The 26,898-nt window shown below is 31.8% G+C and overlaps 1 protein-coding gene and 2 long non-coding RNA genes across 3 annotated transcripts in view; 2 read left to right on the top strand and 1 right to left on the bottom strand.

Annotated features, from left to right (window-relative positions):
- The window catches only part of LOC148238520 (GAS2-like protein pickled eggs), a 161,264-nt gene that overhangs the window by 22,441 nt on the left and 111,925 nt on the right, over positions 1 to 26,898 (top strand). The window lies entirely within an intron of this gene.
- Positions 11,309 to 15,828, top strand: LOC148238525 (uncharacterized). The gene is made up of 2 exons (XR_015811465.1): positions 11,309 to 13,805; positions 14,456 to 15,828. It is a non-coding gene; the product is annotated as an uncharacterized LOC148238525 (long non-coding RNA).
- Positions 11,338 to 17,158, bottom strand: LOC148238524 (uncharacterized). Its single transcript, XR_015811470.1, has 2 exons — positions 16,136 to 17,158; positions 11,338 to 12,004 (listed from the first exon to the last, which is right to left on the bottom strand). It is a non-coding gene; the product is annotated as an uncharacterized LOC148238524 (long non-coding RNA).

Genomic DNA, 26,898 nt, shown 5'->3' with positions numbered 1-26,898 from the left:
TTTCTAGGTAGTACATTCATAATAAATATTGTTGCTCGACTTCATTCCTTTTTGAACGTTTAAAAATATTAGATATGGGAGAAAATATTCAATAAATGTAAATTAGTAGCAGTCAATTTAGGTATTCGATCTGAATTTAGATCTAATACCTAAGAAAGAAGCAAAGAATTATATAAATTTAATGTTTTTATTATTATCGGTAATTTGACAACTAGATTTAATGCAGCAAAATAAATAAATAATACATTTAGTTTAATGTGCTTATTCCTAAAAAAGCTCGAATCTATCCCGAAAATACTTTTTAAAATATTTCATTTCAGTAAAATCACATCGGAATACACTTTCACTGGTAGATATATATTTTTACCAGTGAAAATATAAATTATTTGGCATGTGCTATTAAAATGATACGTTTTAAATTTTTCCGTGTGTTATACATTAACATACATATTTATTTACATCCGATGTATAAATGCTACTGTGAATGTATATTTTATGGTGAAGTTAAATTTTCACTGGTGAAGTTCAAATATATTTTTACCAGTAGATATATATTTCTACTAATTAAAATATAAGTGAACTATTAGGCGCTAATATGCTGTTCTAAAATGTATATGAAACTCAATTTGACAGTTGGTAAACGTCCATTTGTTGTTCAAACCCAAAGCTAACCTAATGAAAATTAATTAATTATAGTTTTAGAACTTTTATTAGCTAAAGTCCAAAATAAAAACTAAGCCAACTCATCTCTCAGGGGAAAATAAGCGGAAGAATAAGTACATATAGACATTGCATCTCACATATTTCTCTATAGTTTGTCTGCATTTCCATATTATACTATGTTTTAAAAATATGATAGCTATCCTTACCGATATTACTATTGAGTTTTAATAACAATGCTGAACAAAGTATTTTCAAATCGAATTTTGGTCAATAGGAGAACGCAAAAAACAATTATCCCTTCTCAGAAGGCAAAAATTCACGTCAAATGCAATAAAATCGTGTCGGCGCCGTCGCAGTGGGAACGCTCGGTAACGAGCGTTCCCACTGCTACGGTGACGGCACGATTTTATTGCATTTGACGTGAATTTTTGACTTCTGAGGAGGGATAATTGTTTTTGGCGCTCTCCTATTGAACAAAATTCGGTTTACATGTATTTATCGGTTTAGATACTTTATTCGATTCTCACTCTTAATATTATCTTAATCCCAAAATTAACGCAAGATTTGAATTAAATGGAACACACATTGTTTTTTTTTTATTGAATCATAAAGTGCATAAGATAGTATTATTCATGATTATTATTTATTTTTAATAACCCTAAACTATCATCTGTCAACATTTACTGCACAAATGACGGCAAATTTAAATCTTGCGCTAATTATGGAACACCTTTATAAACGTTCTTGATATAAACGCGATGGCACGATTTTATTGACCTGGACTGGAAATTCACTATATGGCAACACTGAGCAGCAAACACGATTAATTATAAAGTAAATATGATGAGTAAATATTTTTAATAATTTTTAATGCCTAATTAAAATATTTCGCATAAAATATGCTTTCAGAAAATATGTCGCAACGGTGGCTATTTTTTATATTTATTTGTAGCATAGAAAGGGTTAACTCGTACCTATTATTTTTTATTTAAGAAATTATATTACGATTTTGAAAAATATATAAAATATAATTTTTGAGGTCCGGAATCATTGTTTTTTCAGTGGATCTCTCGGTGGTCCTGACTGTAAGCAGGGATCTCTTTATTTTAAATACGGATTTTATCCTATTTTTAGGTTCTATCTTAAGTAATTGTAACATCTATCCAATTCCAACTCTATTTGTTAAATTTATGATTTTGTGATTACTTAAAAAAAATGCGCTGTTTGGACAAATTTCTTTTTGCTTACACAACTTGCGAACTAGAACTATGTTTTTTATTTTAGCAAACAAACCTTTTTAATAAAATTGTTTTTATCTTTTCATAGTGGTGTAAATTTGAACAGCACTAATTTCATAGTAAATTTATGGTGTTAAATGAACTAAAAAATGTCAAAAGATTTTACGATCCGATACGTATAATAAAACGTGTAATTGCAATTTATTTTAACTACCGGCAAACTATAGATTGTTTAAGTGTTTTATAATTAATTAATTAAAATTTTATTATCCACGATTATCTAACCGTTAGAACTTTAACGCGATAAACGTTTCTCTTTGTAAATAGTTAAAAATTTATGGCTATTTTTAATTAGTATAGTAAAATAATAATTTGTAGGAAATGAATGATTTAAAAAATATTCTTAAAGGTATTCAATCGCTTGGAATCCAGTGAGGGGAATTTCGAATTAATTTCCTTTCATATCACCAGAAACGAAGGGCGTATAAAATATAGGGAGAGGAACAGCGACTGCTCATCTATATAATAGTACCTCGCGCAATATGTCAAAGGGCTCTTGCGTAACAATGGACCGTTCGAAAAATTCCTAAATCGAGCGGAATTCCGCAACCTTCCAATAATTCCCTCGTGAATTTTCTTCTGTGTCTTATCTGCGTTCGCACACATACTGTACATACCTTCTCTCCCAAGATGGTTACCCAAGATATTGCTTCATAATTAATATTCCGGTTGTGGTGCGGCGAGTCGTTCGATAAACAAAAAAAATATGTTGCTTGCGCTACGGCGGCGCCTGTGTGCAAATTGATATGACATGCTTTTTTTGGAACACCCGGTCGTGTGTTGCCTAACGAAGAAGGGTCGAGGGGCGCGTCAATCCCTGTCAATTGGCTAATTGCGGGAAACGAGACTCAATCCTGTCTCCTGTCATCCTGGCATCCTTGCATGAAACGAGGCATTGTTTCGGACGTGCTCTGACAACATTACGGTTTTGCAGGGTAAATTTGGGGGTATCTTGTATAATTAATTACTTTATTGGATATATTAGACTTTATAGTCTGCAATTTATATATATATATATATATATATATATATATATATATATATATATATATATATATATATATATATATATATATATATATATATATATATATATATATATATATATATATATATATATATATATATATATATATATATATATATATATATATATATATATATATATATATATATATATATATATATATATATATATATATATATATATATATATATATATATATATATATATATATATATATATATATATATATATATATATATATATATATATATATATATATATATATATATATATATATATATATATATATATATATATATATATATATATATATATATATATATATATATATATATATACATATACATATACATATACATATACATATACATATACATATACATATACATATACATATACATATACATATACATATACATATACATATACATATACATATACATATACATATACATATACATATACATATACATATACATATACATATACATATACATATACATATACATATACATATACATATACATATACATATACATATACATATACATATACATATACATATACATATACATATACATATACATATACATATACATATACATATACATATACATATACATATACATATACATATACATATACATATACATATACATATACATATACATATACATATACATATACATATACATATACATATACATATACATATACATATACATATACATATACATATACATATACATATACATATACATATACATATACATATACATATACATATACATATACATATACATATACATATACATATACATATACATATACATATACATATACATATACATATACATATACATATATATATATATATATATATATATATATATATATATATATATATATATATATATATATATATATATATATATATATATATATATATATATATATATATATATATATATATATATATATATATATATATATATATATATATATTTATATATAATATAACTAATTCTTCCATATTTTTATATACTGCTATATTTCAATCAAACACATTTCCTTACCTTTTTTATTTTAATTTAATTTTAGCAATGTTTCGCTATTGCTAAATTTGAGAATTTATGTATATGAATGAAATAAACACATTTATTTATTTAATTAAAATTACATGAATTAAATTGTGTTGAATATTTTCCCCCCTATATTCAACTTCAGAATTATGTTAAAATGCAATAGTGTTGCAAATTTATGCAATCGATTCATTTGCATGCGTTGTTAATTTCGATAAGCATATACAAATTTTGTCCTATTCATCTAACTAGATGAATAGGACTTGCTACATTTCGTGCTTTGTGTTGTTGTGACGATTCAGTAGCACGTGACTGTGAATTATGTAATCTATTTCGCTCATTTCGTTGTGCTGTTTCTGCTTTTGTTTCGTTTATATTGTTATGCAACAACAGCCTAAAATCAATTATCACAGTTAATATTTAACAATTGAATATCAAAAATGTATCATTTCATAAAATATACTTTTATATGCTACTTAATTTAGGATGCATATAATTTGTCTCTAGTTAGAATCAGATATTTATCACAATTACTTCCAGATTTCTACAAGAAAAATATAATTTTTTGTGTAAGTTTTTATTTGTTCTACATATTATCATCTGTATCTTCAACAAAATGATAAATGTTTGCTAATTTGCTCAAATTTATTTGCAATTGGGCAAAAAATCTTATTTTTCTCCATGATGGAGTACACCAGTATTTTGAAGAAATTTATAAAATGATATGATGTAACTGTTTTTTTTCCGTTTAAAGCTGCCACTGATATTTAATAGTTATTCAGATCAATTAGCGTATTTTTTTATTTTCAAATTCTCAATGATATTCCATAATTGTTTTATGATCTAAAATTAATAATAACTATGAAACTTTTTATTTAACTCCTGTAACACATTTTCATGATACACAAGATATTTTTTAATACTTTTTCAATTTTTATTGTTTTTCCCATCAGGTAATATATGTCCACTTTTTAGGCATCATAGTTGCATACGTTATTCTCATCTTTATTTCCTCGATTATCGATGCGATAAATCATCGTTATTAATATCTAGTATACTATCATTACCATTGCTGTCATAATTTTTTCTTGTCCTTCAAATACTTTATTTCTTATGCTTGCACTACACTCTTTGGAAGTTGTCCGAATCGAAGTTCAACTGAAGTCGGCCGAGGTCGCCGAAAGACGTTCGCACGGCGGCTGCTGTCACGTACAGTTGGCATATTTGCGCGCGATCGTAAAATGTGCCAAATAATCGCAATTTTTAAATTGTCTTATTATTTAAATTACGCTACTGATAATTATAAACGTTTGTGTGGGCACTCACCAATACAATATCAGTGAGAACTTTTCGGTCATAAATATTCAATTTACGCAAAATCTTGTCGGCTTTTGCAAAATGCCATAAGGCATTAAAAATGATACTTCAGAATACAAACACCACATCTGTGACTATCTTAGAATTTGTCGTCATCGATTCTAAATAAGAATTCGTTATGGTATGACATTTATATAAACCGATCTAGGAAAATACATAAGGATATTCGAAACGATTTTTTTTAACAAAATCAAGTACGACTAATTATTTTTTAAATATTTAATTTTATGTGAAAATAATATAATAACGATATCTGTTAGAAGAATATACTATCAAAAATATAATTAATCCCTTTTGGTGCCCTAAAATATTCAAAGATGTCAGTAAGAGTCTGTTGAAGTCCCCGATAAGCATGTGGTATTATAACTTGACTACGTGACTACGATGCAGCGCTCGACATGCGCGTTGACCATAGTACGCATACGCGCATACTGAAATTGAACCGAGTTACTCGTTCTATCTCAGTTTGCGAAAAACCATATCATTATCTCTCTCACTCTCGTCACTTAATACGCGAGAGAGCGAAAGGGGAAGTATCTCACCGCTCGCGCTCGAAAGAGCAGCTCCGACTTCGGTTCCTTTGACTTCGGTCCGTTTGCCGACAATGTTCGGAGGCGTTCAAAGCTGGCCAAGTCGACTGAATTACCCCCACTTTACCTCCCGTTCTCGCTAACCTCGGACAACTTCCGAGAGATTTTAGAGCGGGCAGAACCGAACTCGACCGAAGTAACCCACTATATTCTCCGTCCTTGGCCAACCTTAGCCAACTTTCAGAGAGTGTAGTGCAGGCATTACATGATGTAAGGCTTCAAAAAATAGTAGTGCAGCTCATGGTTATAGAAAAAAATCCGAATTTTTACATTACGTATCACGTGAATTATTAGCGCATTTTTATTCTCAAAACAACAATGGTATTTCATATGGTTTTGTAATCTAAAATCAACAATAACCGTATATATTTTTGTAATAAAAAAATTCTAAATACACAATATATTTTAAATACTTTTGCAATCTTTGGAATACGTGTAATCATGTAATCTATGTTCACTTTTTTTATCATCATAGTCGTATTCGTTATTCTCATCTTTTTATTATTGATTATTAAATCGAAGAATAATTTTCACTATCTTTAGTATCATTATATTCTAGTCCTTATGTCTATCAACATGTTGGACTTTCAAAATTGTTAAATACAGTCCATGATTAAAGAAAAGTTACTGATTTGCCGGAAATAGTTGTAGTTCTAATGTGCTGGAAATACTAGAATCTTTACAAAACAAAAGTGTTATCACACATAAAAGATACTTTATCGTCATTGAAAACCAAATATTGGTGTAATATTATTAGTTGCATCTGAAAATAATACTTTTTTTTTACTATATTTTTTTTTGTCTAATAATATGTAAAAAATTGATATAGAAAAAAAATCACTAGATACATTAGGTTAGTATCATATATCATATATTCGAAGTAAGATATTGTCAATATGAAAACCTTTAAAACAATGGATAGATATATATTAATAAATTTATTACTAGCAGGAGGTTTATTTGATGAAGTTTTAGAGTAGGTAATGGAATTACAGTTAAAATATTAATTTTAATAATAAACGTAATTTTTAAAGGAGTTCCTTAAGGTTTTTAATTAGGACCGATATTATTTATATAATGTATCAATAACATTTGTTCTAGATTAATATAATTTGTGATTATAAAAATAGTGTAAATATAATCTATTATTCGAAAATTTGAGTAACATTGTATTTTGGTTGAAGTATATTATAAATTAACGGGAAAAAATAAAAAAAAACTTAATTCTATAAATAGTATAAAAATATAAACGAAAGCTTGTAATGTATTATACATAAATACGACACATAAAATTGATTACAATGTTAAAAAAATTGTGTATTAGGTAGAATAATAAATATGTTTGGAAAGTAATTTAGAAAATAATGCTTCATTTCATATCAGTGATAAAAATATTTTAATAGTTATAAAATAGAAGGATGATGACAGATAAGTAATTTAGCGTAGACGTGTGTTAAGGGTATATAGTTAACTAGTATCTTTTAATGTGAAAAGTGGATTTATATACGGGAAAAGAAATAATTAAAAGTAATATCAATGTATTATATTTTATTTTAATATTAGTAAGAATGTACCTAGGATAACAAATAAGTATATAACATTAAAGAGGCCTCTTGAAATATCTCGCGTGCCAGCTTGGCAGGCGTACTGTTTATTTTCGATTTTTTATGTTTTATTTCTTAACTAAAATTTTATTTATCCGTTTTATCGAAGACCGTGTTTAATCAAGCGTGCGTTTTTAACTATAAACACAGGAATTTTATTATTATAGCCATACGACTCATATCATCTTCGTGCAAATATTTATGGTACGTGCTATAGTCGCGTTAGATTTTGCGATTTTCTTAGAACCGCAAAAAATCTCGTATTTATCTGGCCGTTACGGATTTATCGCCAGTAATCGACATCGTTTTATAATATTGGTAATCAAAATTTTGTATAAAATTATATTTAACACACATACGAGCCAGATACCGTTTTAAGAAATAAAAGGATATCCCATTGTCTCGTTAACAAAAACGGAACCTTTACACCTCTACGCCTAGACATTATATAATACAATGTTTCAGAATTATTAATGAACGCAATGACTCCACGATTCTCTCGACCCAAAAAATATAATTTTAACGGAACGTTGTTTGAATGATGTTTTGCGTTGTTCTCAAACTTATTGTGCGATTCTTTCGGAGTAATAAAAAAATATGTTTTATTAGTATAGTAATGCATTTTTGTAGTGTAAAGTTCCCAGAGCTGAGCGTGCGAGTTTTCTTGATTTTTTTGTTATGTAAAAATTCAGGTTCAATATTAAAATTTTATTCGTTAGCACCGGTTGGTGTGAGAGAATCGCATATTAAGTTTTTTCGTCAGTTATTGTTATTATGAAAATAATATTATTATTATTACGTCTGGCTGTTTCCTGCCGATTACGTGACGTATTTTTTCTCTCGTTATGGCTGCTCATTGTTCTTTTATCTGATTTTTGAAGGAGACAAACGGTTTGGCATTGAGCGGTCAAAAAACGCGTGTCCTTATTAAAAAAATATTATATGTTTATTATCCGTTATAGAGCGGATAATTATGTACTTAAATTGTTGGGTTTTAAATATTATATTTAATACATATTGTGAAAGTATTCGCCAGTTCATATTTTTTTATTCAAATCTGGAATCAATTATAGATTTAGAACATTTGTTCTGCGTATGTTCTGCAAATCAAGGGGTTTTTTTCGCATTTATATGACTTCTTCAGTAATTGATTTGCTAATATTAGATTGAAATATTCACGTAAACATTCGCAGTATCGCTCGATTTTATTTATCAAGGGTTGTTATTTTTTGGTCTCTTAAACGGATTTATTGCAGCCATTTCGACTGAATGGTTATACTTGACATACTGTAAAATTTGATCGTTGTTAACATAATTGACGAAAATACAGTAATGACGCATTTTTTACTCAAACTAAATTGTGGAAGATTTGGCATTATAATTTTTATAAATAATTTCACCACGAAAGTTGATAGTTAATTGGCTAGGTAATTATTCAAAAAACAATACACATACCTTCGAATAAGTGATAAAAAGCTCCACGAAATCTAACCAAGGATTAGGGATATATCTTATGATTTTGAAGAATAATAGCATACTGCTATAGATGAAACAGTCCAATATCGAAATTAGATTGAAATATAATCTAACTAACCATTGGTTTTTTTATTCAGTACATTGCTAGTTAGTTATAAATGCTTAACAGCAACAATGTGTTTATATAAATATATTTCTTAAAATGCAAAAAAAAAAACGCTTTTTTGTGGAAAAAAACTATACAGACAAATTTAGCAATACTTTGCTTAAATCAATTTTGATGTAATTTACTAAAAAAAAAACACATCAGAGCGACAGGCATCACAGATTTCACAATCATCATCCGCTGGACCGCAACGATCAAGGCTAGATTTATTATATCTTAACTGCAACTCGTGAAAGGAACTCTGGAACAAAGACTCATTTTTCTTACTAAAAATCAAATAAGGGGAAGACAGAAAGATCAACGACCCAAACTCCCACTCACCAGGATGACACGAATATGCAAAACGGCGCGTATCCTTCGAAGCCTAAAAATTCCACTCGAAGCGACGATCTCTTGAGAAGGAAAATAATAAAATTCGGATACGTTATCGTAGTATAATTAAATATAAAAGAGATATATGGAAGATAAGCCGTCGGGTTTCACTTTTCCGCCGTGCGAAATTTATTTTAAGTGGGCGCTATGTAAAAATCGATAATCGTCGAAATAAATTCGCGCGAGAAGGCGTCGAGAAAAAAGACCGTACATATTGGAAAAAATATGTGAGTATGTGTACCTGTACTCACAGAGAACGTAAACGGTTAATTTACGAGCTTTTGTATGCAAATGCTCGACGATGATAATAAAAACGGGGTAATTATGAATCAAGAGCGAAATAATTGTTCGAACTTCTTCCCCCGGACGGAGGAGACAATGCATTATGATAATGCAATCAGGTAACGAAAATGTCACGACTTTTAATGGTGCGGTGAATTGAACGAAAAGCGTCTGATTTACAGCTGGTGAGGGTGAAGGCGCAATATTGCTGTTGAGGCGTATCGACGAAAACCTTATATGGGTAATTTACAAATATAAGGCAATACTGAATTCAAATCTTTGGACACTTTTTTTTATTGTGAAGTCTTGATTTTATTGTTGGATAATACGAAATCAAAAATTTGTGAGGATCTTATTCTTGACATTCGCGTTAATGAGAATTGAAAGTAACAAGACAATATAGTGTAAAGGATGGGACTACACAAAGGCCCTCGTTACGACTAGAAAAAAAGGATTTCCCATTAATAATAACACGCAAGGATTCTCCGGTGCAGTGAATGAATATTTCTTTGAAACGAAATCACCGGAAGACCACAACATTCCTGTTGCACAATTCGACCTCGGAGATGTCCATCAAGCAAATGTCACTTTCTAAAGGTGAATACATATTTTGTTGTTTTAAAAAGCGAGTGCAACGTTTTGCTGGATGATCGCTGCATGATTGTGATTGGTCAGCATGCTTTGCAGCCCCGAATACATAAGGCTGGTCTTCAATGTGACACCGGCAAACACTCGCAGATTCAAGGATACGGCCTGTGACTCCACACCACGACCATCGCAGCAAGAGGAACTAACCTACAGGGATATTTCACGGACATCATCCCTGCGCCAGTTTCTCCACCACTGCTCGGAGAAAACGATATTTGCCCAATACAGTAACTCGCAGTCACACCCCTTAGGGTTATCAAATCTTGAAGATTAATGAGTGATTTGGTCATTATAAATATGGTTGAAATGTCCCACAAAAAAGAAGAGTAGCGTTTAGTATTGATTAACTAAAAATAAATGGTTACTATATACTATACACCAGGCATGGCGAACCTTTTTGGGTTCGCGTGCCAAAAATCCTCCAAAAAAAAAAAAAAAATATTATTCCTCGATTGCGTGGCGTGCCCAAGGAGTAAAAAAATTACCAAGATAGAAAAAATAAATAATTATTTTTTTAAAACGATTGTCGTTTATCTTAGAAAACATTTGATAATTAATAAAATTAAATAAATTAATAATTCACGGGTTATTTAATCAAGATTTTAATTTTTAAATTTCAAATTAAAAAATATTTTTGAACTTGGAAATCGTTCGCGTGCAATCCAAATTCTCAAACGTGCCACCTCGGGCACGCGTGCCCTAGGTTCGCCATGCCTGCTATAAACCATATGCACTATTCATACCAACTCGGTGCTTAAATTGTGAGAAAACTCGGTAAAATAGTGTCAAAAAAAATATCTGTGGGGCTGATTAAGTTGGCTACTCTGGTGCCACGCAATATTCTGGCAACACCGCGACGGACGAAAATAACTATTTAACTCAAATAAATATTTTGTAGTGGATTATCTGTGTAAAATTTTTTTAAAATGAATGTGCTAAGGCGTGTGTTTCTTTAACGATTCATCACTGTTCTGAGATATAATCGCTATGATTATGGCAGTTAATATTCACGCTTCAATTTTAGAAACCGAAAAGTCTTTTGCGTTAAATCAAAATTATTATCGTTTAATCGTGGGCACAAACGATTATGGCATAACGAGAGGGAGATGAAGTCATTGTGCAACGAGCGCGACCGTGAACATTTTTATTGCATCTTTTAAATATTTTCATATATAAGTAGCGTATGCGTGCATAAGATTGTTTATTATAATGCACAATATCGTATCTCGCCAAATGCCGACTTTATGATGCAATCTAAAGTCTTAATGCGATAATCGTACCCAAGACATTTGCTACTTTTTTTTACATGTACGACCTAGCTTGACTTTAGTTAAATATATATTTATATAGAATCCTGGTATTAGGCTAATGTTAGCTGATTGATCAGAATTATATTTATTTGTAAGTAGCTTTCGCACTCTACTTTTATATTTTTCATAGGCAATGTTATTTATTGAATTATTTTCATGAAATCAAAAAATAATCACTGGAGAAGCACACATATAAGGACGGAAAAGCTGTTTTTTGGGCATTGGGAGACCAGCTCTCTTTCATTAGTTGCTCAGAATTTTCGCGCGACTGAAACTAGGCCCAATCTCCTACCTAAGCTGTCGCGAGTGAGAGCCGCAGTCGTACAAACCGGTGCCAAACTAATCACTAATCAATTAAGTGATAAAAAACGCGGGGTAGGTTTAGTATTTTTTTAAAACTAAACACTAAACCGTAATACTAAATAAATTTCACCTCAATTTATTATTATGCCTGAAAGTAGATTTTAGTATATTTTTCATGAGGCAATTCATATGTGTTCTATTTTTTACAATAAATCGAATTTTTAAAAAATAAATTTGTTAAGTTGTATAATAAGGCTATCAAGGTTTTGTTTGTGCTTTGATAATCCATTGGGATTTAATCAATTTTTCGGGTGTTAGGAACCCTAAGGGCTGTGACTTCGCAGCCAGTAAGACGCAGGTGGGAACTAGTGAGAATTTTATTAGATTATATTACATATTGCTACTACTATGGTGGGCGAGATCGTTATTCTCCAAACAGTGGTGGAGAAGCTGGCGCAAGGATGATGTCCGTGAAAGATCCTTAGAGGGCATTGGGCATATGGTGAGGTCTCTCTCAGAATTTGAGCGTCTATGACGTGCGCAGGGTAGAACGCCTCGCTTCCTTTCCACATAAATAGTAGTGTATATGGGTGCTTATAAGTGATTAAAGATTCTTATTTTTGTTCTTACTTTTGAGACGAGTTCGTTTATTTGAAATGGTCGTTAGAATGACATCTATATGGCAATGTACTGTGAATAACTTCTTCTTCTAGAATTATAAACCATCCAAGTTATATAAAAATATTTTTTTCATATGTATATATAGATATAAACGGTGACATTAGAAGAAAATTAGAATAAAAGTTTGCACGGGCTTAAATCATTAATCTATCATGCTGGCTATTTATTATCGTTAGTAAGTGAGATATTAATGTTGTGTCACACATGTAAGCCTTATTGGGAACGTTGGATTTCTTTCGCTTTCTGATCTCCAGCTATCAATCTCAGTTGAGACCAGAATCACCAAGTGGTAGGAAAAACTGTCGATAAGCTGCCTTTTTATCATGCCTCTCACTCCTTTCTTCCCACGTGATGCTAGCTGAAAGATGAATTGCGCGACTTCTCTCGGCTTGAATGAATTTTAATGAGAGAGAGATAGAGAATTTTATTATTTCACATGCGCGTTGTGTGTACGTTTGTATGTTTTGCTCCTCCACGTACGTCAACGCCCTCGGGTTCCGGGATGTCGCGATTGCAAACGCGGAACTTCTGACTCAACGTTTTGCACACGTGTTTAGGCTCTTTCGACGAGAAAAAAAAATATTAAGTCTGAAATTTGGCATAAGGCGTATCAAGATGACTCAAAATTCCGCTTGATGCGATGAAAATATTCAATCAACAGTTGTCTCCACTCATGACATTTTTTTCTTATAGCTGTCAAATATATTTAATCTCTAATCACTATAAACATTTTCGACTCGATTACAAAACAAAGATCATATTATTGATTAGGTACATCTAGGTATGCATACTAAACATTTCTCATATTACTCAAAAAATACAAAAATGTAGTTTGATGTTACATACATATTTTTTTTAATAATGAGATTCGTCGAATCAGAATTTAAAATACTTATTTTAGAATTACAACATATACTTTGTTGCGAGTAGGGATTCCAATCCCGGGATCCCGAACGATTTTCAATACCCGATGAGTCCCGGGATTATAAAACATAATCCCGAATTTTTCGGATTGGTTGATTTATTAAGCACAATCGAATTATTATTGACAACATCGTTATATTTCGTGTACAAACTTGCGCGAGTTGCACGTGTCATCTGTGAATCTTTGAGGCTGTGAGTCTGAACGTGCTTTTTCAGCAGCAGGCTGCTTAGGAACCAAAATCAGATCAAGGCTAAATGATAAAACACTTGAAGCTTTGATGTTACTTCGTGAGTTTTATTCAAAATAATGTTTTCCATTAATTGTGTCTATGAATGTACATAGTATGTACATACATTGTCAAAAGTTCATTTTTTTCTTCTCAAATAAATGTATAAGACCTTCCCTTTTTTATTTTTATTATATTATTTTCTATTTTAAGTCCAAAACTAAAATTATACGTACTTTATACATTGTACGTTATAATAAACAGATGTAAAAATATATTGTATTATTCATTTTAAATTATTTTTATCGATAAAATAACATGAAAATTATCCCGGGACTGGTCCCGGGATCCCGGGATCGACTAATTGCAATACCGAAATCCCGGGATCAAAATTTTGGCCCGGGATTGGAATCCCTAGTTGCGAGTATATTTTTGCTTTGTACATCTCAAACGAAAATACTCAAATGTCTTCTGTTCGCCATAAGGATATCATCCAGGGTTAATGAGTATTTATACAACGACAAACAGTCAGTTGTTCGTTCTATTCCGAGATTTAATATGTTGCATACAGCACTCACGTACACAATCCACATATTTATAACACTGCCTAGCTTTAAATCGAACCGTAGTACATTTAAATATAGAGTTACAATAAAAATAAATCTCCAGACCCACGCGTTTATTTTGAGAAAGAGCTTTGGTGGAATAGTTTAGTGAGTTTAGTCTCTCCCCTTCTCGAAGCGTTAATGCTCAAAAGAACCCTCTTTCTAAATCGAAGAGGGAAGAAGCTATATGCTATTTTAATTGCGTTTATTTGTACACATAGTCGGGCTATCTTAAACGCTTGACAGGACTTAATACCGACGCCGACAAGGATGCTCTCGAAGAATATAAATCAGCGTCGACGGGGAGCAAAACTCTTACGCTCTAGAAAAGGATTTTCATTAATCAAATAAGAAAGTCGCGCTTCTGCTGCCACTACCACTGACATGGTGTAATTATTATTTGAACAGTCATAAAGGACAACCCTCGCTTCGCATGCATGCATGTAAATAATTGCATCCAGCTTCTTCTTCCACACGTGGCTTGTGAAAGCAAATGTGTTCTAAAAAGGGCGCATTTAATCTCTCGCGTAAAAAAATAATGTACAGCAGGCAGGGATCGTCAATTCATATTTTCACTTATTATTAGGTGGACGTCGTCAATATGTGAGCTATTGCAATCGTCGCTCTAAAGAGTATTTCGCTCATCTAGAGTACCAAAGGGATCTGGGTTTTTATTAACGACACACATGCGGCAATTAATAACTCAGAAAGACGGGGAGTCTGTGTGGAAGTGGTCAATCGACAATCGACTACCTTTCAGCATCGCCAAGTGTCATTACAGATTTTCTTACCCGGTGGAATTCGCTTACGATTATTTTTTATGCACATCGCCAAAGTTTACGATAAGGCGTCAAGGAGGCTCGGCTTCGTTATGCGGAGCGCGTGTCACTTCGATAATTTATTGGCTGTCTAGATCTAGTTCCATTATCTGGAATCCAAGTAAAGCGAAGTACTCTGTTGTTAAAAAGAATTAAAAAAAAATATATCTACATTTCCTAGACTATGATCTTTTACCTGCTTATTTAGATTTGGTGGATGTTTGTATTAACAAAAATCACCTTTTTATTGATATATATTTTTTCTATTGATTTATTAGATTTTTATGTTTTTTGTGGTAGAACTTCCGTTTACGAGCATAATTCGTTTCGGAAACTGTTTGTATTTCAAATTTCCTCATAAAAAAGAATGAAAAATGAATTAGATTCTTTCCAAAACCCAAAAATTACAAAATACACGTACATTTTTTATTATTAAATTTATTAATGACACTTGCTTTTGCCTTCTTTTTATGATGCGAAAATTTATTGTCATTGAATAAATTCATGCCTCGAACTGCTATAACTCGGGTACTTTTTCACGAAATTTTACAGATATCCATAATCTCATTTTTGAGATATTTATAAAATTTATAACTTCTTACCCTCTTTACCATCCTCCTCTGTAGCCTTGTGTTGTAGCTCGCGATGCAGATCTATTACAGGCGGCCCTCGACTTTCGCACATAATTGGTTCCTGAAAATGTGTGCGAATGTTGAATGTTTGAAAGTCGAGGGAAGTAAAAAAATTGAAATTGTATGTATTTTAAAATATTTCTTTATCAAGTAAATATAAGATGTTTAAGAGGCGTTTAAGAAACACGTTTAAGTGGGGTTTGCGGGTGTTTCCTTTGAAAAGTTATCAAGAGTCAACTGTTTTCCACTATTCTTTTTCTTTTCTTCATATAGTATTTTATAACATGCTATGTTTTTATTGATCGCCCCACGCACTTTAGATATGCGTTCTCCATTGGGATCACAATTTTCCTTAATATTTAAAAAATTGTCAAGATGCGAGAAGGCTTCATTAATATTTTTCATTGTTAAAGAGTTTTCCAAAATAAACCTGTCTCATCTACATTAAATATTTGGCTAGAGGAATATTCTACATCTTTAATCATTTTTGATAATTAGGAAATAAATTCTTTTGCATCATCTTTATCCGCATCAGCCGATTCTCCAGTAAATTTAATATTATGAAAGGAATACCTCATTTTAAAATTGTAAAACCCAACCGTTACTTGCTTGAAAAACCGTGTTAAAATCTTTTTTTAATTTATCCTTCTAATCTTTAGGCAAACTAAGAGCTTTTGCTTGAATAATTGAAATACTCAAAGGACATTTTTTTGATGTTGGTCATCGATCCACGATGACAAAGATTTTCCATTTCATCTATGTTTTTTTTTTGCTGTGTTTTTTTGGAAACATATCTTTAAAGATTGTGGAAATATATCTTTATTTTCCACAATTTTTAACGTATTCCTTAATTATATTTTTATTTTGCAAAATTGAACATATCGTAGACCTGTTTGTATGATACGAACGTCCGATTGAAGCAAAAGTATCACCGCTATCAGAACGTCTAATAATTTCCATCTTTGTCTTGAATCTTGTGAAGTTTATGAGTCCTTGATTTATTTTTGTTTTTCCGTTTCTCACTCATGTTTATATTTTATTTAATTAAAAAAAAAAAAAAAAATTAAAAAAAATGTTTTTTTAAAAAAAAATGCGAAATAGCGAATTGTGCGAAAGTCGAACGTTCGAAAGTCGAGGGCCGCCTGTAGTTCTTTGGTGGTTAGCTCTACCAACTCTTGAATATTGTTCTCTTCCTCACCTCCAGTCGCATGTTCTTCCCCAAGGACACAAATTCATCGATAATTGGCGACTCCCTTTTATGAGCAAACCAGTTAACGCAATTAGGCTACAGTTTTCTCCAACAGAATCTAGGGTTCTCTTGGCAACCCCAACGCTTAATCGATGATCTTGAGGTAGCTCACGACGTGAGGGTAAGTTTTGTTCATACTGTCACTTTGAAACATCACTGAAATATTGATTTGGTTTAAAGTTTTTTGAAGTTCGAAATGAAGTGGTGTTGAGAGGAAGAAACTTTAATGAGTTCGAATTCCTCCAGTGGGTCGTCTTAAAGGTCTGGAGGATGAGCATGAGCATTACCCATTACTATCAGTTCTGTTAGGAAGAAAGTGACATTGTTCTTTTAGTAATTTTTATTCTGTTTTTAAGTATGTCTAGGGTTTTTTGATAAGATTAAATTAAAATGCTAAAATTAAACCTTGGGGCACGCCTACAGATAAAGGTATGAAAGTTCACAAATAATCTTAAATTTTAATTTGAAAGATTCCACTGCTAAAAAGCAAATTTATTATTTTCAGTAAAGTTACTGGAAAATTAATGTAAATTAATTAATATATAATGCATGTGTGCTAAACATAGTCGAAAGCTTTAGCAATGTCCAAGAACACTGTTTCTGTGGTCACTTTTTTTGTCAAAACTAAAAATTTTAGCACAGGAAAGAGATGTGTATAATACTTAAAAATATTTTTTTTTATGAATACAGTAATTTGCAGGAACTTGTACCGGGAAAATTATTAATATTTTATTGTGCATTACTTGTAAACGGGTTATTTCAAGTAATCTTTAATTTGTTTTTTAATTTTATGGATTGAGTAGTAGATGTGATGTTTAGTTAAGCTGTGTTTGAATAAATTACATAGAAAATACTTATTTTAAATTAAAGAATTGATGCCACTGCATAAAGTGTATTAAATTGTAGTAATATTAAAGTTTTATTATACCACAACAGACATTTAACACCATCGATCGATCCGTTCATGCCCTACCCTCCTGCCAATCAATCGCCAAGACCCTTTCTATTTTTTCAACCCACGAACAACGCCTTTTAATCTTCTTAACTAACCCAAACATCCGATGCTTATATGCCAACACACGCGCCATACAATTCATGGGAGATGAACTTCACATATGTAATATAATAACACATCCTTGATTCAAAACATCATTATTATTAATTGCATCACGCACAAATGTGCGGAAACGTGCTTCGTCGGAAAGAAAATTCTTCTTACGACTTAAAAATATACTATTTTTACCTGCCGGAAGGCGACTGACCCCGTCTGCATCTTAAAACCATTCAAAACGAACTCTCGAGCTGCTCTCGTGCATTGGAATTCACCTATAGTCCCAAGAATTTCACTCAAGTCATAAAACTCTTTCTTTTCACCAGTTCTTAATCGGGTCTAACACTAAATACACGATCAGCTCACGGACGCCGGAACTGACTGTAATCTGGATGTGGAACGACATTTTAACGAGGGAGTTAAATACTTTCAGTGTTAAGATCGAATATAAACTTTCAGAACAGAATGTTGCGAATCATACATACATATATAACATTCAAGTTGGTTTTTATTTGTTTGTATTAATATTTTTATAAATCGTATCAACAATAAATCATATAGATATGTACTATCGAACTGTTTTGGATTAAGGATTAAATAAATAGTAGTACTGTAGTACTGAGGAAAAAGTTTACAAGTCTCTCAAGTGAGTCACTGAATCACCCGCTGCTCAAACGGAAACTCCTCTAAAGGATCACCCTTCCGTTCTGTTTACGATGGATCTTCGGTCTACGTGCCATTTTCCATTCAATCTTTCCACAATGACGCAGGTTGACCATACCGAACACCACTCGATTTGGTGTGGTGTGGAAAATGTGTCATAACACCATTTCTCGTCGCGCCACCATTGTGCAACTTTTCCCCGATGGCTTTGCGATTGCCCATAGCTATATTTAGTTGGGGACTTCAAAGGGTGGTGGTCGTTTAGGAACGTAAATATTGAGTCTGGTGTTTGTGGCATGAGGGAGAAGGGGCTGGAACACATGGCTGACTCAAAGGGATCGCCACGGCGTTTTGCCACGTGACCGAGCATATAAACATGCTTGATGAACCATAAATTAAAAACCAAAATGCGCATCAATGGGGCCATATGTCTTTGGTGTGTGTTGTGAATGATAACGATGTAGTGTAAAGAAGGAAGTATCAATTGATTTGAGGGTATTTTAGCGAGTAATTTTAATCATGTAACTAAAAATGGCTCGACGCATTTTATGTATCTCGACGCGCGTGCGGTGAAATACTTTTCCTTTCGCTAGCTCGCGTGTTTAGTGATGAGAGTGAGTGAGAGATAAGGGCATGTGGTCCGTATGCCCTTTATCTCTCAATCACGCTTGTCATTTAATACGCGAGCGAGAAAAACGGAAAGTATCTCACTGCACGCGCCTGGTTTGGATATGATTTTATGAATGAATGAAATTTGGATATGATTTCATGGTCATCTTTGTTATCTATCAAAACCTTTAGTCTGGTTGATATGTAATATGGATTTAGCAGACTTAAGTCCATTTTTACCTCGGGACCAGATTTTATTCCAGGCTACATTCTGAAAGGATGCAAGTCTGGTATTTTACAGCCTCTAAAATTTATATTTAATTTAATTTTGAGATCCTCTTGTTTTCCAGAATTGTGGAAATGTTCAAAAGTCACTCCGATTCATAAAAAGGGTCCCAAATCTCAGATTGACAATTACAGGCCAATAGCTTTGATCTCATCACCTGCAAAATTATTTGAAATTGTTTTGCATAAATACATTTTTAATCATTGCAGGTGTATGCTTCTCGACCAACAACATGGTTTCCGTAAATCTCGATCCACTGTCACTAATCTAATGGTTTTGTCTAACTATGTTTCAAAACCATTGGACTCTGGTGTACAAGTGGACGTCGTATACACAGATTTTGAAAAAGCATTTGATAAAGTTAACCATGCTTTACTTGTAAAAAAGTTATCTAATTTCGGGTTTTCTGAAGATCTCATAAATTTATTCTCAAATTACTTGACCAATAGATATCAATTCGTCAAGTATAATAACTCCTTTTCAGAACGATATAAGACCCCTATTGGAGTACCTCAAGGATCCAATTTGGGTCCATTGTTGTTTTTATTGTTCATTAATGACATAGAAACAGCAATAGAGCATTCAGATTTTTTATTATATGCAGATGACTTGAAAATTTACAAGAAAATACATTCGATTTCTGATTCCCTCGACCTACAGGAGGATCTCAACTCTATATGGAAATGGGCTTGCTATAACCAATTGCCTTTCAGTGTAAAGAAATGTCACACAATTTCATTTTCAAGGTCATTAACGCCGGCAAAATATTCATACCATCTAGGCGGATATTTTCTGCAAAGGTTTTCTTCAACTAAGGATTTAGGAGTGACTTTCGAAGAACGTTGGAAATTTAGCCAGCACATTGCAGAGACTCATAGCAAATCCTTAAAAATGCTCGGTTTTATCTTGAGAAATGCGCGTTACTTCAGGAATACTTTAGTATTGCGCACTCTTTATGATACTCTAGTCCGCAGCATACTAGAAACTAGCTCCATCATTTGGATCCCAGGCGTAATGAATCAATGTAATGAATTGAAGCTGGAAAAAGTACAACGTAAATTTCTTCGATATTTATACTTGAAGGAATACGGGTATTATCCGTTCTTGTTTCCCAGTGCTTTTATTTTGGGAGCCCTGGGATACGTTTCTTTGTCGACTCGCAGAAGTATTTATGTAATTAAACACTTCTGGAAATTGCTCAAGGGCATCGTAGACAATCCTTCAGTGCTCGAGCAGCTTCAAATGTGGGCTCCTGAAGGTGGATATAGTTCTCGGTCGCGTCCACTATTAAGTGTAGAACTGGAGCACTTGCCAACTCTTCTCTGGCCAAGGCTATTTATCTGCTCAATTCTGTCCATAGTAATATTGACATTTTCTCTTGCACTTATGGAGTTTTGGTTCAATTCGTATGGGACAATGCACACCTGTTGAGGTGATTTGTGTCTGTTGTTTTGTCTTGTTTATATTTGTATGTATTTTTGATGTATTAGTACTTTTGACTATCGTGACGCATTAGGTTTGCCTGTCAGGTCACGATGGTTATAATTTTAATAAATAAAAAAATAAAAAAAATGAATCATTTATTAACTTAATAAAATAAATTTATTTATTAAATATACCTAAAATGTCATTTTTGGTTCAAGGCCGCCAGATGGAACTTAACCACTATGGTTTATCAATCCTCTGTTTCCGTTTAGCAGCGGATGCCACTTTATGCAAATGAAACCGCACTCGATCGTGCATGCTCTCTAGCTATAACGGGCACGCGTTCTTTCCATAGAGTTCTACACATTACCACCGTCGGAAGATGTTCGTGTAATCTCGCAATGATCCTTCGACGGAGGACTCCTATCGATATGCACCCATCTGCGACCAGGTGTTTAGCCATCGTTTACGGTCAACGCGAAACGACCTTTGTGACACTGTTCGGTGTGGGAAGAGGAAGCATTGATGCATAATAGCGGCCGCATACTGGAGCTGCTTGCACGACGATGTATAGTTTCTAGGAGTGGTCTTCTATAGGTATCTCTCAAAGGTCGACCGACTGCAGAATGCGTTCGCTAATCGATCGATCTGAAGATGTTTGTCTTTGTGTTTCAAGACTGTACAAGTATTGCATAATTTTACAAAGTAGTATATCGATGATACGTATGATGTTAAATTTATTCTGATGGGCGAACTTTCCGTGGTCGCTTATCATAATCAAACTGACAATGAAAGAAGCGTTCATCTTGAGCATTGAGCGACTACATTTGTAGCTTGTTTCATCCTGGAGTAAGAGAACTTGGGTTTAAAAAAATAATACGTTAATAATCGATAGGTTTAGAAAAGCTATCTGATGTTCCAGCCAATGTATATTTTCAATGCCTTTACAATCAATCGCGTCATATTGCACATTTTTGATAGATCCGAGTTCCTTTTGGGCTTGTTTATGTTTATGGCTTCTTTTCCGTAAATTATCTTGTCAATCAAGTTAAATAAACGTTCTATAAAGGAGATGTAAATATAATGTATTTTTTACTGAATTTCAAACCGCGTATTGAATTTGTGAAACAATGTGCACTAGGTGTATATCAAAAGAGATTAATCCAAAAAGGATTGTGACTTGAATAAAAACTGAAAATTAATTACATAATTATTATTTATGTATGTTAAACCATAATGCGCTTAACATGCACGTATTCTCATATTTATGATAGGCAGTTCTGGGTCAGAATTTTCCATTTAGAAAATGTGTTCGCTCACCTGCATGTATGATGCGTGTGGAATCGGACTTCATGTTTCCGTATGTTTTATTTAATACTTGAAGATACACTTGCCAGTCTCAAAGCAGATGTAATTTGTAATTCCGCTTCAAAATTAATCTAAATATAAACGTATTCTTAGCTAATGGTTTACTAGTACCAGTTTGTATTTGAAGGATTGCTTAAAATGCCATTTGATATGTAGCGTAGGAAATAATTTATTAATAGAATTAAATATAATTTCTGAATGTTTGTCAATGGACAATATTATTTTTTAATTAATAATTTATAATATAGCATACAAAAAAAAAAACATCCAGCAAAAACCTTACTCTACTCGGGACATGTTTACGAAGCATATTTTCGGGGCACAGACCCTCGATGACGCGCCATGTGACGTGGTTTGTGGTATGCCAGAAATGCGGGCGTAGATTCATTGTTGAGCTTCTAAAAAAAACTTCTCAGGCTGCAGCCTCAAACAGTTTCAATTCCTAAATCTTTTAGTACCCTTCTATTTCATAAATAGATTTACCAATGGTACCTTAGAAAATATCTGTTAAATACATTTTGGTAAAATATTATGTATTTTATAAAGAAATAATATTACAGACTTATTCTAAGATGAATAAATAAATGCTAAAATAATAAAAAATAATTTATAAAAATTACCAAAGAATATTTTGTTAAGTTTTTATTATTTATTAGTTTTATTTTTGAATAATTTTGGGACAAAACTTATATATGTACAATAAATATTTTGGCAAAAGAATATTCAAAGTAATGCAAAACCTCATAATAATGTTAAAAATACTGTAGAGAATCGCGTGGCTGGAGTTAGAGACTCTATTTTATAATATTCTCATAAAAATTAATTTAAGAGTCGATAAATTGGTTCAGGGTATTATAAATATTGAATAAGATAAACTAAAGTCTAAAGCTCGGTTTCGAAAAATCTGCGGTGGATGCTTCTATGGAAGCAGTCGGCTAGGGACGAAAGCTTGACAAATGGCGGACCGATGCCTCGGTGGCTTGCTAAGAGGCCTTCAATAGAGACTAGAATTTTCAAATATTCTTTAAATTCAACTTCATTTGAAAATCTGAATATATTCATGAAGTTATAAATAACCGTAACATATAGTTTGAATAATACATACAGGTTTATACAAATATGAAGACTATTTAAATAATAGAGCATTTGGTGTTTCAAACTCTATTAGTAAGAATATTTAATTTTAATTATAAATACTGGGTGCAAAAAATTACTCGTTACCCTCTTAAAATATTACCATTAAAATTTATTATAATTTATATTAAAAAATCAATAAAAATCACAGCTGCACAATATTAACTCGGAAATATGAATAATTTATGTAATTTCGGCAATTAAAGTATTTTTTCTTCATTATTTAGTCTGTCGGCTATTAGTTGTTATGGCTATGGCTGTTACAAAAAACACAAAAATAAAAAAGGGCTGTAGATCAAAAATGGCTATCATTATAAGATCAATCTTTATTATTAGGGTTTTTAAAAAATATTTTTTTAATGAAATTTCAAGTAAATATTAATTGTTTAAGAATAGACAAATATATTGGGTATTCTAAAATTCGAATTGAAGTTTAATGGCGACCCAAATTCTATGCCCTGATCGACGACCCAAGATCTACTGTCTAGTTGAGGCTCGAATCCGTTACTATCCATAGCGCCTGGCGGACGGAGAATTTTTTAGGAACCTCTCAACTATGTATATTTTTTGAAAAAGCTGTTATCGCAATAACGTTTTTTTTTAGTGGTTGTTATGTTATGTTTTTAAAGTGGTTCCAAACACATCCTTATCACATTTGGGTAACAACGGTCCCTTACTGTGATGTCTCATATGTATTTAATTAATTTATACTTGAGTTATTGCACCTAGAATTTAATTATGAATTTTGCAGTAGACCTAATTAAATTATTAATATGAAAATATTTTCAAATTTATAGTTTTTGTTATTATAGTCTATACTATATTTGATTTAAGAATGTATTACTAGGCGCACATTATCACTACTTTACTGAATTGTGACTATATAATTAATTTACTGCGATGATGTTTTCAATTTATTTATTCATGTCCAGAAGAATTTCATTTTTAGTTAAACGATACATTCTCAGAGTAACATACTATTGTTATTAATATTTTAAAATGTAGTTTCTTAAAAGCATTTTTTTTATCTATTATATTTTTTTCTAAAAATAATTTATTATATGATTTCATCGCAGTCTTTGTAGCAATAAGTTTTTTTATAAAAAATATTATTACAGTAATATATTATATGTATTACTACCTATTATTATACTACTATATAACGACAGAATAAATAATGATATCTTTTGTAATGATTTTTTGAACATAATTTTTTTGTACTTGAAATATTTACTATTTTGTACCAAAAACTTTGCTTAAATTACATTTTAAATTTTATATTTTCAATAATATATCGTAATCAATAATTATATCATAAATTAATGTGATTTTTAAGTACATATATAGTCATATTATGAACATTATTAAAAATGATGCATTTTGACAAAAAAATACAGAAATAATAGAAGAGTTTTCTAATAAGTAAGACCATTCAAAGTAAACCAATTTTCACATATATTGAATTATCTTATCTTTGTAACAAAAACAATTAAAGATAAAAATGCATTATCAATTCATCGCAAGACCATATAGAAATTATACAAATAATCTAATCTACATTTTCTATACTGAGTTGTATTAGATTAATATATATTTATTTTACGATAAATCTAGTGGGGTCTAAGTTTAGCTCATAATTAATAATATTTATTATATTCCAGTCATTTTAAAACATAACAGGTAGAATGTTTAATGATGGTTCAAATTGCAAAATATGTTTGTCGATTAAGTATCATATTTTATTGTTATGGGTATTTTAACTATGCTTTATAAAATATAGTAACTAATGGTTAACAAAATAACTTTCAATCAATATATCTGGTTATGCTTGATTTACGCTTTATTATTTTGATCGTAGTTTCATGTCATAATATTTTAAAGCCGTCTATTTAACGACTTTATGAAAAATGATTATGATTTCGTAAATTCACATACACTATAGTAATTTTAATAAACGACTAAGCTCGTTGCGCTTTATTGCCATACTTATTTAAGCCAATAACAATTATTTGTCATTATCGCCGGCTTGCTTATTACTTGTTACTTCAAAACAACATTTCCAACGATTCGCTCGATCGATATGACTCAAAAAATCGGGTCAATTTGACACTCATTACAGGATGGCAACAAAAAAGATCTTATCGCACGCTAAAGAGGTGTGTGTATCGAGAGATGTTGCAACGATTAATCTTTCACAGTCTGTCGGTGGCGCAAGAGAGATAAATTGGTTTTAAATATATGGAAAGTTGTTAATGTTTTCGTCGGTGGAAACCAGTCAAGCGGCCCAACCCCTCCGATGACAATCTGACACGTCTCTCCACGTGGGATGACCGCTCCGATTGAGACTTAACTGGTTGCGGTTTAACGCTCGATAGGTAATCTTTCGCTTCTCCTTGTCGTTACTGTTGTTGCCGTTGTGTTAAATGTCTTGGAATCGAAGCTGCGGCTATAAATCAAACGGAGGTACCTAGTAGCAGGAAGTAGACAGTTGGTGGTCATTGTTAGAAGGGTGGTTATTGCTTAGTTGCACGTGAAAAGCTCTTGGGGAAAGTTAGGGAAAGTTCGTTCGTTGTTGTGGAGCTTGCGGTTGTGTAGCTATAAGTTTAAAAGAAAAAAGTTTTGAGAAACACTGTAATGCGCGGTCGTATTTAATTTCCAAACACAAGCCCATTAATAACGACGTCAGTTCATATTATACCGAAAAATAAAAAATCTCTACCCCATAAATTTTAAAATACTCGTACGTCGCTCAAAATCCGCGACGTACACAAAACTTATGGCGGCTGTCACTTTTGCTCGAAATTGACGTACTGACATGACTCCCTTATTTTTTTTTGAATCTCAAACAGCATCTGAATCGTTGATTGATCGATCGAGATTACATACACCGCCGATACGTGCCTCGAATGGTTGAGAGATTCTAAAATATTTTGCGTCTCAATGTAGACATACAAAAACTTGGATCGAGTTATTAGGTTTTATTTTGTGTGTACCAAGAACGACTAGTAACTAGTGAAAATTTAGTCTT

This window comes from Plectrocnemia conspersa, unplaced genomic scaffold (genome assembly GCF_051122295.1).
Source record: "Plectrocnemia conspersa isolate PC_06_02 unplaced genomic scaffold, ASM5112229v1 ptg000001l, whole genome shotgun sequence".
Classification (NCBI taxonomy): domain Eukaryota; kingdom Metazoa; phylum Arthropoda; class Insecta; order Trichoptera; family Polycentropodidae; genus Plectrocnemia; species Plectrocnemia conspersa.
Note: the sequence above shows the minus strand (reverse complement) of the source record. Positions and strands in the feature narration are given on the sequence as shown.